Source organism: Hippocampus guttulatus, chromosome 2 (genome assembly GCF_054856545.1).
Source record: "Hippocampus guttulatus isolate MCC_2025c chromosome 2, RoL_Hgut_1.0, whole genome shotgun sequence".
Classification (NCBI taxonomy): Eukaryota; Metazoa; Chordata; class Actinopteri; order Syngnathiformes; family Syngnathidae; genus Hippocampus; species Hippocampus guttulatus.
Window position 1 is genome coordinate 14,197,944 of NC_141262.1, and position 16,140 is coordinate 14,214,083.

Sequence of the window (16,140 nt, forward strand, 5' to 3'; positions counted from 1 at the left end):
TACGGATTAAAATTAGGATTGGATTGCACGATCTAATCCGATTTCAATTAAAACATCTTCTTGCTCTTTTACACAACTCATTTTCAAGATTTGATCTAATGCCATAAACAAAATCCAGTCACATTACGATTAGCTCTGTTAGCAGTCAAATATATCACATCCGTCGGTATTTAGATCCTTAACCTATTATTATTATTATTTTTATCGGTACAAGCAACCACGTATGAGCGAGATAGCTAATTTGAACTAAAACTACTTACACACAAAAATAAACATGGCTAAGTAAGTATTAGCCGTGTCGCTAACACTAGCTAGCAAATGCTCAGCTTTCAAGACAACACTTCTCATCCCCGCTTTTTTAATGATGTGCTGAATAGTGGTCACAGAATTACCATTGCTGGTCAGATTTTTGAACAAATGTTGCTACATCTTGCATTGTGGATTTTTTTGGGTAGACAACGCCTTAAGAAATGTTAGTTTAGTCAAACATGACATCAAACAAATCACTTAAACTGTCGGAAGTTGAATAATTAATGTGTAACAGTCAGATTTGGCCGCTCGTCTGCATTTTAGCGAGAAGAGCAGACGGGGACGCTTAGCGGTGATTTCTTTGCAACATGTCCGTGTCCTCATTGGTGTCATCTCACATTTGTCAACAGTTACGTCAAAGTGCCTGTGAAAGTCATCACGTTGCTTGCTAACAGGGTCTCTAAGTCTTTATTTAAAACTTAATAAAAGGAAAAAGAAAGAAAGACAGAAAGAAAAATTGGACTGATACTTTTCCCTCTTATTTATAGACTGACAAACTTGTCTAGGTTGGAATAATGTAGTGTGTAAAGGTACTGAATCAAAGGATTCCGCCTTCCTTTTTTACTTGGAAGCTTAAATTAGCAATAGCAGAAGCCATTCAGTTAAAAAAAAACAGAAAAAGATTACCTGTTTAACAAGACAAATCTAACAGGCGATTTGAAAAACCTAACAAAATAGATGGAGAATTATTCTCTTTGTTTCATTTTCATTTGTGTTTATCACTGAAAGCTAAAGGCTAGCTTGAACCATCAAGCTCTTCGGTCGTCCACAAATTAGCTGTGTAGCAAATGCTGTACTCCGTTCCTAGTGAAACTACTACGCAGCTCTGGCTAAGTGTTTTTAATTACCAGGCTAGGGCCAAGGGGTAATCATTCCTCGTGTGAATTTTCATTAGTTAGCCAAATAGACTTTTTGACAAACCTAGGCTAAACACTAACAGTTAGCTACATGTGAATCAGTGATTTGCTCTGTTAGCAAACAAGGCTAATCCATATTCTTGAATGCTTTATCAAACCACATAGTTTAGCGTGACAGATTAGTCATGTGGAACCAAAATGTTTTACTCTGATGGAAGATGCAGGCATTTGAGATGCAGGCCAAAAAATATTGTCCAGAAGTGCATTTTATGACATTTCCCAGTGAATAATGTATGAATCTTAATGACAAAATTCCAACATATAGGAATTTTTTTGAGTATCATTCCAGTTCTCATCTGATCTCTCATTGAGGATAGATGCCGTTTTAATCATTAATATTCACGCTTCACCCCGCGTGCTGGGAATGATCTTAATTGGACCCAAAGCGGCGCACTTCAGCCACTAATGCAGGCTAACACTGGAGGAGTATATGCATAATGTAGATTGTAATTCCATTGGCATAGCGAGGCGACCCGTGTATTGTGTGATGTCTTTAAGTATGCAGGATCTGTGCGACTGCAGCCGTAATCACCACACTTTGTGGATGTGTGGATGCATGCGCGTGTGACAGCTGTGCTTGTTTTTGTTGTATTACGTCTTCACTGAGCCAAATGGTGAGGTGGTTGTGCGGGAACTGCGGGTGGTGGCATGTGTTGTCTTGTGAAGTAGCAACGCCTCATTAAGGCATTGATTGAGCTAGCTGTCAATCAGCATCATCTGTCATCTCTTAATTTCCATAAATGTCGTCGTACATCAAGGTTACATGAAACATCATGTAATGTGCATGCCAGGTCACTAGTTGGCAGTGTTGAATGAAGAAACAAAACACACCAAAAGGTGTGTGGAAATGGGACACTAACATTTAAATTCTTAAATTCACACACATTTGTCCATTTTTAAGTGACTTTTTCCTTAATATGGTCCAATTGTCTTGTACATGCGTGTGGATAGAGCCCCCCACCTAATAATGTGACTTTTTTCAACTAATATTGTCACTTTATTCTCATAATATCATGATTTTATTGCCATACAATGAATTTCTCTCATAAAGTTATGGCTTTGTTCCTGATTTATAACTTCATTTTTATGACTTCGAATAATATTGTGACTTAAATGAATGTGGTAGTTTTGTGGTTTTTAAAGAACATCTCAGTGTTTGACATCAAGCCTCGAGCCACCATGAGCCAAGTTGCGGTGGCCCTGTCAGCAGTCGTGGCTCGGTTAGATTAGGTTTTAGTGATTATTTTACATTTTGCGATTTTATTTGAGAAGATGTTTCCGCCTCTGTGTTTTTATTTTAACATGGACAAATTAATTTTGGCCGTGAAGTGTGAGATGCTTGCGGGCATGTTGTGATCCAGCGTGTGAGCATTACTTTGACAGTCGGCATGCCTCAGAGGCCTCGATTCACTTGTGATATATCTGGGAAAAGACCGTAGCTGTTCTGTGTGTGTGTGTGTGTGTGTGTGTGTGCGTGTGCGTGTGAGACAGCTGTTTCACGCCACGTCCTTTTGCCCTCCACCCGTCACCTCAGCACACACACACACACACACACGCATATAACAACATACTTTTTTTGGCACCCATGACATATCCAGAGGAGCTCCCGGCTGTGATTGAGTTTCAAAACAAACCGGCACCCTACCCTGCTTTTCTGGCATCATCGTTTCCCACAGCAGTGGGGGAGAAGGGGCTGTTTTTTTGACAGTGACACCCCCAAATATCACACACGCACACCAGCGTGTAGGATGAGATGAATTTTTCCCACACCTCGTCATCACTGCTTTATTCATGTGTGTGTGCGCACGTGTGTCGAGATGGTTGTTTTTGGGGGGTCTCTGATGTTTAGAAGTCTGGCGGGGGTCTCATGAGATGCTCGAGGGAGTGCGTCCCTCTGGAGGATCATGATGAATTCTTTCAAAAGGAACTGCCATATTTAGATGCAAAGCGAGGGGAAAGAAAAATAAAGAGTATCACTTGGTCTTGTGCTTTGATGGGGCGTATACAGAACCCGACAAAGCCAGCGTTTATTCCCAAGAACTCATCAAAATGGGACCTTGGTGCACATTGATGCATTTTTTACAAATAAGATGTATTTGGAGGAGACATTTATTGTTAATCTTGTTGTGATCTTAAAATAATAATAATCAAGTTATCTCGAATGGAAGTACAAATTCATGTCATTTTCATTTCAAAGATGACACAGGTTCATGTCTGCATGAAGCAGGGGTGTCCAAAGTCCCTGTTTTCCAGCTTTCCCAGGAACAACACACCTGATTCAAATAATCAGGATTGTTCTAATGCTGCTTCAGAGCTGGCTGATGAGCTGATCATCTGAATCAGGTGTGTTGCAGCCCAGAGAGATGGAAAACAGGCAGGACAGTGGCCCTCAAGGACCGGAGCTGGACATGCCTGGCATAAAGCCATGGAAACAAATATGAGACCACCCTTGTTCCTTCAGTTTCCTGTTCATTTTAAATTCCTGGTACAAGGAAAGGAAATATACCTTGACCAATGTATGAATGACAACAAAAACATCTCTGTTGAATTCAAGAGCTGATGCAGACATTCTCCATAGATTTTCTTGATAATTACCAAAATCACTGAACAAGTTCTTACATAAATAGCTCTAGAATTGTTCTGCAAAAACAGGCATTCTACATTTTCTTTTGTGTTACTTGATACGCTTGTACTGGCAGCAGACATTGAAATGAACAAAAGATTTAAGAAAGCATGGTGGTCTCATAATTGTATATGTGTGTATGTGTGTGTGTGTATATATACAGTATATACATACATACTGTATATATACATACACACACCATCATTCTTTTTCCTCCCTCCTCCCTGCTCGTTTTCAGAGTCGTGACCACATATTGTAGTTGCACGCGTACACGCACGCACACACACACAAACGTGGATGAAATGACGACAGGAAAGAAGAGGGTGTATCCTCACCTCCAAGGCAGCCAGAGGATGTATGTGTGTGTGTGTGTGTGTGCATGCGTGTGTGTTTGTGTCCAGGCCATTGAGATAAGTCACTGTTATCTAAATGCTTAATCTGCCTGGATACAATCCGTTCCATGTCATTGATACAGAACAGCAAAATGAGGAAAAGGGCGGATTAAACGGCACAACTCCGTCATCCCCGCCGTTGTGGAACACCTTTCCATGCAGTCGGTCACCATCCCATCTCTGTTATGCCTTTGATGCTACCTCCCGTATCGACTTCATCCTTCCATTCCACATCATTTACATACAGCAGCATCCAGAAAAATGATGGATTAAAATTTGGTTGCTCATGATAACATGAAAACATGACTTCCCAGTCTGTATGTCTTGTAGTCGTGGATCTTCCATCCATCCATCCAATTTCCGATCCGCTTTATCCTCACGAGGGTCGCGGTGGGTGCTGGAGCCTATCCCAGCTGTCTTCGGGCAGTAGGCGGGGGACACCCTGAATCGGTTGCCGGCCAATCGCAGAGCACACAGAGACGAACAACCATCCGCGAACACACTCACACTTTGGGACAATTTAGAGCGTTCAATCAGCCTGCCATGCATGTTTTTGGAATGTGGGAGGAAACCGGAGTACCCACAGAAAACCCACGCAGGCCTGGGGAGAACATGCAAATTCCACACAGGGAGGCCGGAGCTGGAATTGAGCCCGGTACCTCAGCGCTGTGAGGTCAATGTGCTAACCACTGGATCACTCATGCAGTATATACTATAACTAGACACTGACATTTATGTACTGGTACAAAAATACTACTGTTAGGTGTGAGGACTTTACTACGACACTTTGTTACACACTGGAAGTGCAATCTTTTTGACGACTACAAAACATCAGTCTGTCGTGGAGGTTTATGTAAAGGCCTCAGCCTTTACATAAACTTCGACAAGACATTAACATGTACTGGAGGCAAGAAAAAAAAATCTTTCCAGTCTTTATTAGATCAGTGTCATGTAAACGCAACCTCAGACTCTTCATTTGAAATTTGAAACGTGATAATTCCCATTGGCGCGCGCGCGCGCACACACACACACACACACATTGACATCAGGGTGCATGCGCGCACGTGCTTGTGTCTGTGTGAGAGGTCATCTGTTTGTGGCAGACGCTTCTCAAGTCAGAGGCAGCCTGCCAAGAGTAAGTCATGAGACTCGTGCATGAGCTAAATATAGAGCAACACACACTCACGATGCCAGCCAATGAGGATTACGCTGAAATCAATCATGTCCAATCGCACACCAACACTTCCTTGTATATGTGTGTGCGTAAATTGCCACCTTGTCATTCTTATAACTGGCATGTCGGCTGCCCTGTGCAAAATTATTGGTAGGCCTGTTTCCATTTCGGGCGGCCCGGTAGTCCAGTGGTTAGCACGTCGGCTTCACAGTGCAGAGGTACCGGGTTCGATTCCAGCTCCGGCCTCCCTGTGTGGAGTTTGCATGTTCTCCCCGGGCCTGCGTGGGTTTTCTCCGGGTGCTCCGGTTTCCTCCCACATTCCAAAAACATGCATGTCAGGCTGATTGGACGCTCTAAATTGTCCCTAGGTGTGAGTGTGGGCGTGGATGGTTGTTCGTCTCTGTGTGCCCTGCGATTGGCTGGCAACTGATTCAGGGTGTCCCCTGCCTACTGCCCGGAGTTGGCTGGGATAGGCTCCAGCACCCCCCGCGACCCTAGTGAGGATCAAGCGGTTCGGAAAATGGATGGATGGATGTTTCCATTTCCTTTCAAGCTTTTTCTCGTTTGTTTTTTCGAGTTATTTCACTTGCTGTCAAGAAGTGAGTGTCGTTTGTGAAACATTGCACACTTTTCCCAAAGTTTTGCCTGGCACAATGACACAGTCTGTGATACTACCCTGAAAGTCTAGAAATTGCTCCGTTGCCTGAGTCCTCCCATTCTGTGTTGGTGCCTCTCAAAGAGAACAGTGGCACCGAAAAAAACACAGCATTAAAGAAGCACGTCAGTCAACATCAGTTGTTTTCAGCTCAACTGGGCAGTCCTGCTTCTGGTACTACCACTTAGGGCAGGAAATTGCTTGGTTGAATTCATCCATTCCTCCATTCCGTGTGACTTTGCTACAGATTGTGGCAGGGGAATAACACAGATTTGAAAGGCAGTGTGAAAGGGGATATTGTTATTACTAGAGCTTCTTTAATATGCAATTCCTCCAAAATTGAAGCATCAGAGCTGTCAATTAAATTGGGAGTTTATCCGCCTGTGCCGTTTGTACAGAACCTAGTGACAGTGTTTGTGCCTTCCGCACAGATCAATGGCAGGGGAAAAGGTCAGGGTGAAAAACCTAGCTTTGACTGGCAGTATGAAAGGTGCAATGGTGATACGACATCTTAACGCTTAATTGTGGACTGTGACAACTGCTTTCAACACAACTCCACACCCCTGCCCCGCCATTACCTTTCACACAGGCACCATCCTGTCTCTGATACTACCTCTGAAGCCGGAAGAATTGCTCGGTCAACATTAACCCTCCGTTTCATGTTGGTGCCTTTCACACATAACAGAAGAAAAATCACAGGTAGAAGGCAGGCAGTGTGAAAGGGGCTTTTGTGAACAGCTTCACTTTATCCTCTTTTTAGACCCTTTTCGCAAAAACTGTCCTTATATCAGGAATTGATGCACTTAGGCCTTTCAAACAGTATCCGGTGAAGGTGTTGGTGCCTTTCGCTGAACACCATGGGTTGGAAAAGAGACTGTTGGGTGTTAAATTTCACATCCCTGTCCCCTGGAATTACCGGCATTGCCAGGCCTATGATTCTACCTCTGGAGCCTTGAAATTGCATGGTCTACTTTGTCGGTGCTGGTGACTTAATGTGACTTTCACATTAAACAGACCACAGGTAAAAAGCAGAGCCAGAAGATGGGGAGTGTAAATAAGTATCAGGTAAGAAGTTTGTTTATCTTTTGTGACAGTGCAATCTGGACCAAATGATTTTTGTCCGGCACTGTGACAGCTTGAGAATCCTGGAACGATGGGTGGAACAATCCTGAGTGACAGATCTGTTGAAGTGGGTTGGCGGGAGGGAAAAGCCGGCTCAAGGCTCAGGAATAAGAGTGTTGCGGCTCGGCGGGTTTGGTGACGCCTCTGCGGAAGGATGATCCATGATGATTAAGCAACATGGCAACCTGTCATTCACTTGACGCTCAGTTAAAAACAAGGCCTTGACCTGCACCCGAATGTCATGTATTCTATTTTGCCTCTAACCCGCAACTCCAATAAGTTTTATGGAAATGTGCGAATAATTCACATAATACAGCGACTTGACAAGCTAGTGGCTATATTTTTGTATGCCATGGAAATATGTGGTGCTCAAGTCACCAACTCAAACAAATCATCTGAGTACCTGAGAACATCACACACACATATTCCGAGTCATGAAAATATCCCCCCCCCCTAAACACACACACATTATATAGTCTTTTACAACAACAGTGAACCATATTTGCAATATGTTGACTAATAGATGTATGATATAAATTATGAGTAAAAGCTTTCACGAGCGTATCCTCCACTCGCTGGGGCCCATTCACATGAATGAAGGGTCTCCAGCCGCAGAGCAGGGTCTCGTCGCTCCCCGGCTCGACTGATATGGCACCTGCAGCGGGGATGGTGGCTTTAGGTAGCCGGACTTCGGACATGCAGAGTGAAGACAACGAGTCATTGACTCAAAAAGGCAGCCAAATGAGTGAAAGTGACCTCTTAATGAATGCCACTCACCAAATCACTATCGCACTTCAAAAATAATCCATAGCACAAAGTGAAATTGTAAATATGGTTCAATGTTGATGTAAAGCACAAAATAGTTGGCTGTGCTTGATGTTACGCGGGTTGTTGGTTTTGTGTGTGTGTGTGTGTGTGTGTGTGTGTGTGTGTGTGTGTGTGTGTGTGTGTGTGTGTGTGAGAGAGTGTGAGAGAGTGTGTACGGGCGTGCGTAAGTGCTTTTGAGTGCGGTCGTGATAATCGCTAGTGCTTCGATGTCATGTTAAGCCACTTCCTGTCAAAGTGCCCTCCAAAGTAAGAAGGGGCAGGGGTGAGGTGGGTTGGGGTGTCAGGGGTATTCGGCCATCTTCCAGTGCTGTGAGGGTGTGAGGTAATTACAGTTAAGTTGCCTCCTCATCACCATTCCTCAACGTTTCACCTTCACACCGCATGACACACTATAAGTATACTCTATAGTCTGTGTGGACAATGTACTCCACTGAGCACGTACTTTTATTCCTGCTGTAATGGAAGCACTCCTATGTGCCAAATTAACTGAATTGACCATCAGACAAGGAAGCACAGTAAAGATGTTGATATACTGTAAAACTAGGGCTGGGAGCTATTGCCTTGAAATACAGTATATATATATATATTTTCTACACAAAAATCCAATGTTGCCTTTTTAGTCAAAGGAGGGAAAATAACAGCAATTATTGGACATGAAAAACAAATGACAGTTACTGTTTAAAATATATACACTTGATGTTAGTTTTTTCCCCTATTCTAGTCTGTGCTTTCTTTCTCCTGATACTAAACAACAGAATGAAAATCCTAATAATTGCAAATAATATGAATGAAAAATGTTTCCTCTTGAAAAAAGGTCCCAAAACATGTACGCTATACACTCAAACAGTTGGGAGGTGTGTGCGGGATAGGCTATGTGAAAGACGGGATCAATTTGGCCTTTGGACGTGAGTTGGACTGTTTGGAATGTTTGTTGATGACATCATCATGTCTGCCTCAGTTTGAAAATGGTTTCATCCGCATCTTACCAGGAGCTGCCAGTAACCTGCATCCATTTCGTGCAGTCACCCATCACCCCCATTAAATGAAGTTGCGCTGCTCCGACTACGAACTGAGGCGTACTAGTTGCTGCAGCAAAACACGAGCTTTCCGCATGTGACACACGAAACAAATTGAGAGAACAAGAGAAGATGGAGAAGCCAGACTACCAGAGAAACTATTATGGAATATAGAGTTGCTTCTGGAACAGCGTTATGTTGTTTTTTGAACATTTCAACATGAATATCCATGATGTCTCTAATATACAGGAACCAAATTGAATTGAAGTCACTATTTATCCATCGTTACTAGTTGATGTGTGCTGCTTCCACCAACAACAGGTCTGCAAGCGGTGAGACAAGCAGTGAGGAGCACAACTGAGTGTGTGTGTGTGTGTGTGTGTGTGTGTGTGTGTGTGTGTGTGTGTGTGTGTGTGTGTGTGTGTGTGGTGTGTGTGTGTGTGTGTGTGTGTGTGTGTGTGCGCGCGTGCATCTGGGTGCATGTGTGTGTGAGACATCCGAACTCATGTAACACTGCGCCACCACTTGTATTGGATTTCCTCCATGCCTGGATCAATAATGACTTCTGAGTGGACAGCACGCTGAAGGTCACATGACATATGACCATTATATTCCACTTTTTCAGTGCAAATATTGTTCTTCGACAGCAAATCTTTTTTGTTTTGAGGATTTTTATTTATTTTTATTTTTTTTACCCCCACATACAGTACATCTTACGAGTGGGTGTCCATTTATGTGATGACCCAGCAGCATCCACTGTAGTGACTCATAACTTTAGTAACTTTAACAGCTAGGCTACATATTATGGAACCTTGCTCTGTCGTGACTGATGTGCAACTTTAACATCAAGACTCAACTACCTATGGAAAAAACAGCTTTTGAGCACATAATAAGCCAAGAAAACCCCCAAAAAAGCCAAATTGTACTGTGCAGTTATTGTCACATATCCCATTAGTTTTGTTTGAAATGTACAATGCCATCATTTCATAGTTTGCGTCATCTGGTCTTCGTAAAAGGGCAAGCGCCCCCTGGAGAAGATGATGTTTAAATTTAGCGGCGTGGGATGTTGCAGAGAGACTGGTCGGCTTTTCCATGTCGACACGCTTCTTTTAGCACCGTTAGCACTCCTGCGTGCAGGCGGGAACGCTATAAATAGTCGGCTTTCATGCGTCGTCGTCCTCATTCTCACTCTCTCTTGCTGTTTTCTTTTTTTTTTTTTCCATTGTAACCAAGAGCCGATCTTGACCACACATGGAAGTCAAAATGGTTTTGACTAATAATATACATCAGCTATGAATGTCAAAGGCAGTTGAATTGCGGGCTATATTTTTTTCTGTCGTTCATTTCTGACAGCATGGTGGATCTAAATTGTCCATAGGTGTGATTGTGATTCTGAATGGTTGTTAGTGACTGGCGACCAGTCCAAAATGTACCCTGTCTCAAGGCAAAATGCAGCAACCTTCAACTTCAGCTCACCCAAGATCCTAGTGGGGATTAGCTGCATTGAAAATGCTGCGATGGATGGATTCTTTTTTTATGTTGTACGTTGTGAATAACTGGCAAGCATAGCACTTATTAAATGACATGCTGTATATGCAGTGATGCCTTGAGATCCGAGTGACCCAACTAGAGAATTTTTAGCAATACGGGTACATTTTTTGGCCTGGATTTGTGAGGAAAATTTGAGATTTGAGCTCTTGGTGGCGGTGAACTAAACTTAACTCATTTCCAGAAAAGAAGTTTGACAAATAGTAGACAATTAATCAAAAAAGATGCTTTTTGTTGTTTATTGCTTCACATTTGAAATTTATCATCAAATTAAATGTACATGTTATTTAAAACAACCACATCACTTTGTCAAGTCTTAATGCTAACAAACAATGCAAAATGTCATACGCAGGCTAACAAATGGCATCTGTGTTGCCGTGAGATGACGAATTTTGCTGCGGATGACTGAAAAACCCTGAAGCCAAGCATGCATATCAGAATGTTTGTATTACACTGTCCACAGGGGTGGCCAAGGAGCAAACACCAGAAGGCACAGCACAGTTTCCGTTGAATTGGAGCCTAAATCTGGCAAAATCTACTCAAACGGTTGCCTTCTATTTAATGACATCATGACCATATGCTTTTATGAAGTGTTTTTGATTAAATAACTGAATTACTGTCATGGCATTTCCATTCATTTGAACATGGAAAGATGATTTGAGATGTAAGCTTTATTAACTTATGAGCATGATCACGGAACAAATTCAACTTGTATCTCAAGGCACCACTGTATATCAGTCACTTTTCTGACGGTGGATCATTTGGAGTCGTTCTGTTTAATTCTACTGCGCAAGATGGCGGCTAGCATGAATAACTGGTGAGTTGAATGACAGCATAAATGATCACCTATACATTGTTAGCTGGCTGGTGATCTGGTGTTCCTTGACTTTTTGTTTTTGTCTTTTATCCCTACTTGTCACATGTATTGCTATTGAGAGTAAGAAATGTGTAGTGAACTTGAGTATACATCAGAGCAACTAGTCTCGGTGGCGATGGGCCCAAGCATGGCACGAATTGCTTGATATTAGTATACCCGTGTATTTCATCGTCCTGTTGGTACATTTATAAACCCACTGAACTCCTTCTGAACTCAGATTTCCCTGGAAGTGTTCCCTTTCAATAACATCAAAGGTATCAGTTCTCTCCCGTATAATTTCATGCCTATTTTTTTGCATAATCTGCCTTTTTTCCCCTTCCTAATGGCCCAGTTAAACCCTCATATCAGGAAGCAAGGACACACTGATGGATTCATTTAACACTTGCTATTGTCTTTGTGGAAGATGTTCATGCCAGGAATAATAACCCACATTTTTTTATTTGCGCCTCTTTGTCGACCACGTGGAAACTGTCACTGTGGGCAAGTCGGGGTGCTTCCCGCCGCACCGCCAGAATAATCACGCCGTGAACTCTGACTGACCCCCTTGTTGGCTGCATGAGACAGCGCTCTTACCGGGAAAAGAGATCCACTGCAATCATGGCTGCTTTTGGATCGTTACGTGTTCCTGTAGTGACTGATGCACAGCTTTGACATCAAGGGCCCTTCTATTGTGCCCAGCGCAAGTTGAGCGCAAAGTGCAGTCTAACTGTGCGCATGAGTGGAGTTTTCTTTCTTTTGGTATTCTGGCAGACGGGCGCAGTTAGAAAGGGGCATATGTGCTGTTGTTGGAGGGAACGCAGCTGACTTGTTTGCCATCCACTGAAAGCAGCTCCCCTCTTTCCCTTTAAATCCATTGAAGAGCCCCATGGTTTACATGACATATGGAGGTAGATGAAGGAGATCGGCGCATGCAACATACATTTAAAATGAACAGCAAAGACATCACCACTTGCGGATTATGTCAAGTTGGCCGTTGTGGAATGGGCACTTGGAGATCACCTTCTATCACCCATCGTGCGTCCGTGTGTTAAACCCCATGACCACCATCCATAGTTGTACTGCGCAGTCAGGGGGGTGCTATTAAAATATTTTCAAAATGATACTAATAAAAATGTGTTCAATGAATTGATTTCTACGATGATCCTGAGAGATTGTCCCATTGTTTCATATTCATAAAAAAAAAAAAAAAACCTGTTTACGAGACTTGCCCTGGCAAGAAAATTAAGGTGCACACATTTTTACGCCGAGTGCACGGGCACCTGTGTCCTAAAATAGGGCCCCAAGATCCATAGGCAAATGCTGTGGCAGAAACCGCTTTTGAAAAGCCGCCCACTATGGGAACTGATGCACAAGTTCGACATCAACTCATTCGTACTGAGGGAAAAAAGGATTTAAATAGATGTCCACTGTCGTGACGGATATGTAATTCAAAACAAATAAATATTGAAGAAAACATCTTTGAAATAGCTGCTCACTGTAGTCACTGATAGTCAGCTGACATCAAGTGTCAAATGCTCGGGTTTGTTTGCGTTAAAAAAGCGAAACAAAACAACACTGCTCAATAATTCACAAACAGATTTGTGACTGGAGTGGAGGATGGACCAATTCCATTTTGGTGCCAATCCTAATATGATTGTGGGTCCTTTAGCGGAGGTCTGCACTCCCCTTTAGTGCCAGGATGCAGGTTTCGTGAGATGAAAGAGAAAAAGGATGCACCTATCCAGCGAGCTGAGAGTGCACGTGAGCGAGTGGGGATGTGATCAGCATGCTAAGAGAGTGTCATACACATACACATGCACACACCTGCATGAGCAGCTGGAGGGAGATGAAGATGTGGGAGGGTCTAAAGGAAGGGTGTCTATTCCTCCACCATCCCTTCTTCCTCTTTTCTAGACCACCCTGCTCATTCTTTTACTGTGATAATAGAGATAAATGAGGTAAAGATATATTTGGGTGTTTTTCATCAAAGTATGTCTTTGAAGGACCAGTGGAAATGGATAAAATGGTTGCTTCAAACCAAACTGGCCGGCTTGCATTGTCTTTTTGGGCATGGCTCCTTGAGACATTTTGTTGTGGGTCTGCTCCTGATACAGATGCCTCACAAATTCCTTTTTGCTGGTTGAAACTGCTTTCAGAGCTTAATTTTCCAAAATGAGTTGATGGGAGTTTCATGTTATATGACAAGTCATACTCCTTAAAGGCCCGCTGCAAATCAAAATGGGTGATGAAATCCCCCCCTTTTTTTATAATGTAACTATAATAGTACATCATATGTCAACCCAAATAAACATTCACACAAAGCACCTGTAATAGTGGTGACCAAGATAAATCACAGACAATGGCCATCATAATGAGCACATGGTAATCCATAATCACTGTTTGAAAGGCAAATAAACACCCAAATATGGGATGAAGAGATTATCCAATGTGATGAACGAGAGCCATTAATCTTTGTCTAATTAATGATGGCATAAAAACAACAACAGCAACAACAACAAAAAGAACAGCTTTTGTAGATTTTGAGTAGAGAAAGCGCTTTTCTGATTTAATAAATGCTAAATGAGTCATGGTGAGTGACTGGAAGTAGATAACAGATCAAATGTGAATATTTCTCACCGCGGTTTCACAATTTTCTCATTAGTCATGAATGAAATGGCCATTGGAAAAGTCATCCATTTTGCTTTCTCATACAGTACCGTATATACCAAGTAGTGCCCATAGCATAAATGTTAGCGACATCATTGCAGTTAGCTACAATTAGCTACTTTCAACATTGGTGCATTTATATACAGTCAAACCAAGTGGTTTACAATACAATACAATACAATACAATACAATACAATACAATACATCTTGATTTATATGGCTCTTTCACAACATAACAATAAAAAATAAAAAATGTACTCTAGTAATATATTTTGTAAAATTTATAAATTTAGAGTTGGATTCAGCAATAGGTGGATTTTTTTCTGAAATGTCATAGCTAGAAATTATAACGCATGGTAAAATCTGTATTGCGCAAGCTTTTTGTAGGTCAAATATAAAAACAAAAAAATGAAAATATCTCAAAAAGTCATCTCTGATTACAATTTTATGTTGACCAGTCTAATATCCGCTAGATCACTCACTTTAGCATGGTTCCAAACTGGCATTGTTAGCCTTATATCCCAGCACACTTGCGCACTTTGCAGCGGCAACTGGGATTTACAAATGAAGGTGCAGGGCGATCCAAACGGATGTAGATAATCTTTTATATTTCAATGAACAGCATAAGCAAGTCCAAAACACTGCACTCTGTATTTTTTCAGGTTTTTTCTCTAGTTTTCAATGTGTCAGTGTACCAGTAGACATGTTCTCATCAGGAATACAATAGCACACTCATCTTTTTGTTGTCTATACAAACAGTCTACAATGAAGACAGTGTTTCACATGTGGACTTTACTCTGTTTTATTATTCAACTGTATTGTTGTTACTTAACTACTTCCATTTTCATCCGTGTTATTCAATGTCTCCAGTGGAGCACGCTTACTTCCTCCCACTGTGTCACACACTTTGCTTCCTTTTTTCACATTTTCACAATGACTTGGCTCAATCTGTGTGTGCGTCTATGACTGTCCACCACGAGGCTGTTTGCGTCTCGTCTGGGAAATCGCTTCTGCTACAACAGTAGATAACATTGATTGTTATCACTCTGTCATTATCCTGTCATGACCGTGCATAAGGCAAGGGCAGATAAATGAACGGTCTTCAGTTTTGTGGGATTTTCATACGTTCCAGAAGGAAAAGGAGCAATCCGTTAGAGCGTATAGTTTGACTTCATCACCTCCACTGGGTAGCCCCTTTTTATGCTGCCATCAAAGAGGATGCATTGATGTTTTTGTTGTTGGACTTTAGGGGCTTGTTGACAAAGGTCAAAGTTCCTGGCTACAGGGGCCCTTTAAAGCTGTTTTCCCCCATTCATTTTGCATATTACTGTAGTGGGTGAAAGGTACCGAATGGGATAGGGGTTGTGAAGTCAACACACAAATCTCCCAACTTTTGAGGTCCATGAAAGTTGTCTTTTTTCCCCGAGGCTTTTCGTAGCTTCCTCCCCTCCCCCCATCCTCTGTATCATTGTTTTGTATGAAAGGTCGCAACCCAAAATGGGGGGACTGGAGTTAACCTGCAAATTTCCAAGCATTCGAGACCCTTAAAAAATATCACATATTGCTCTTCTGTTAGAAAGGCATCAACTCGGAATGGAGGAGGTTGATATCAATTCCGAAATTTTTCAAAGCCAGCTTTTTCAAAGGTTTTTTTTTTGCAGCTTTTCCTCATGTGGCTGGTCTGTGTGAAAAGTACCAACCTAAAATGGGGGCTTGGAGTTAACCCTTAAATTTTCCAGCTTTTGAGGTCCTTCAAAGATCAATTTTTCATATTTATTTTCAGTTGTTGTCCTGAATGAAACACACCAAACTGGAAGTTAGCCTTTGTGAATAGTTTGGGAGCGGATGGTTCAAGTATTTTTACCAAGTTGCTGTTTTGTGTGAAACGTGCCTACCCAGAATGGGGGTGTTAAAGTTGACTCTTGAATTTCCCTGCATCTATGAACTTTGTACATCACATAAGACACTGTTGCTGATGTCATCCAGTTATCTGATTGCGTGAATCCGCTTCTCTGTGAGGAAGTTTTTACAGT

The 16,140-nt window shown here is 42.1% G+C and overlaps 1 protein-coding gene across 2 annotated transcripts in view; it reads left to right on the forward strand.

Annotated features, from left to right (window-relative positions):
• ppargc1b (peroxisome proliferator-activated receptor gamma, coactivator 1 beta) overlaps positions 1–16,140 on the forward strand; it is a 73,953-nt gene that overhangs the window by 35,752 nt on the left and 22,061 nt on the right. The gene's annotated exons all lie outside the window — the stretch shown is intronic.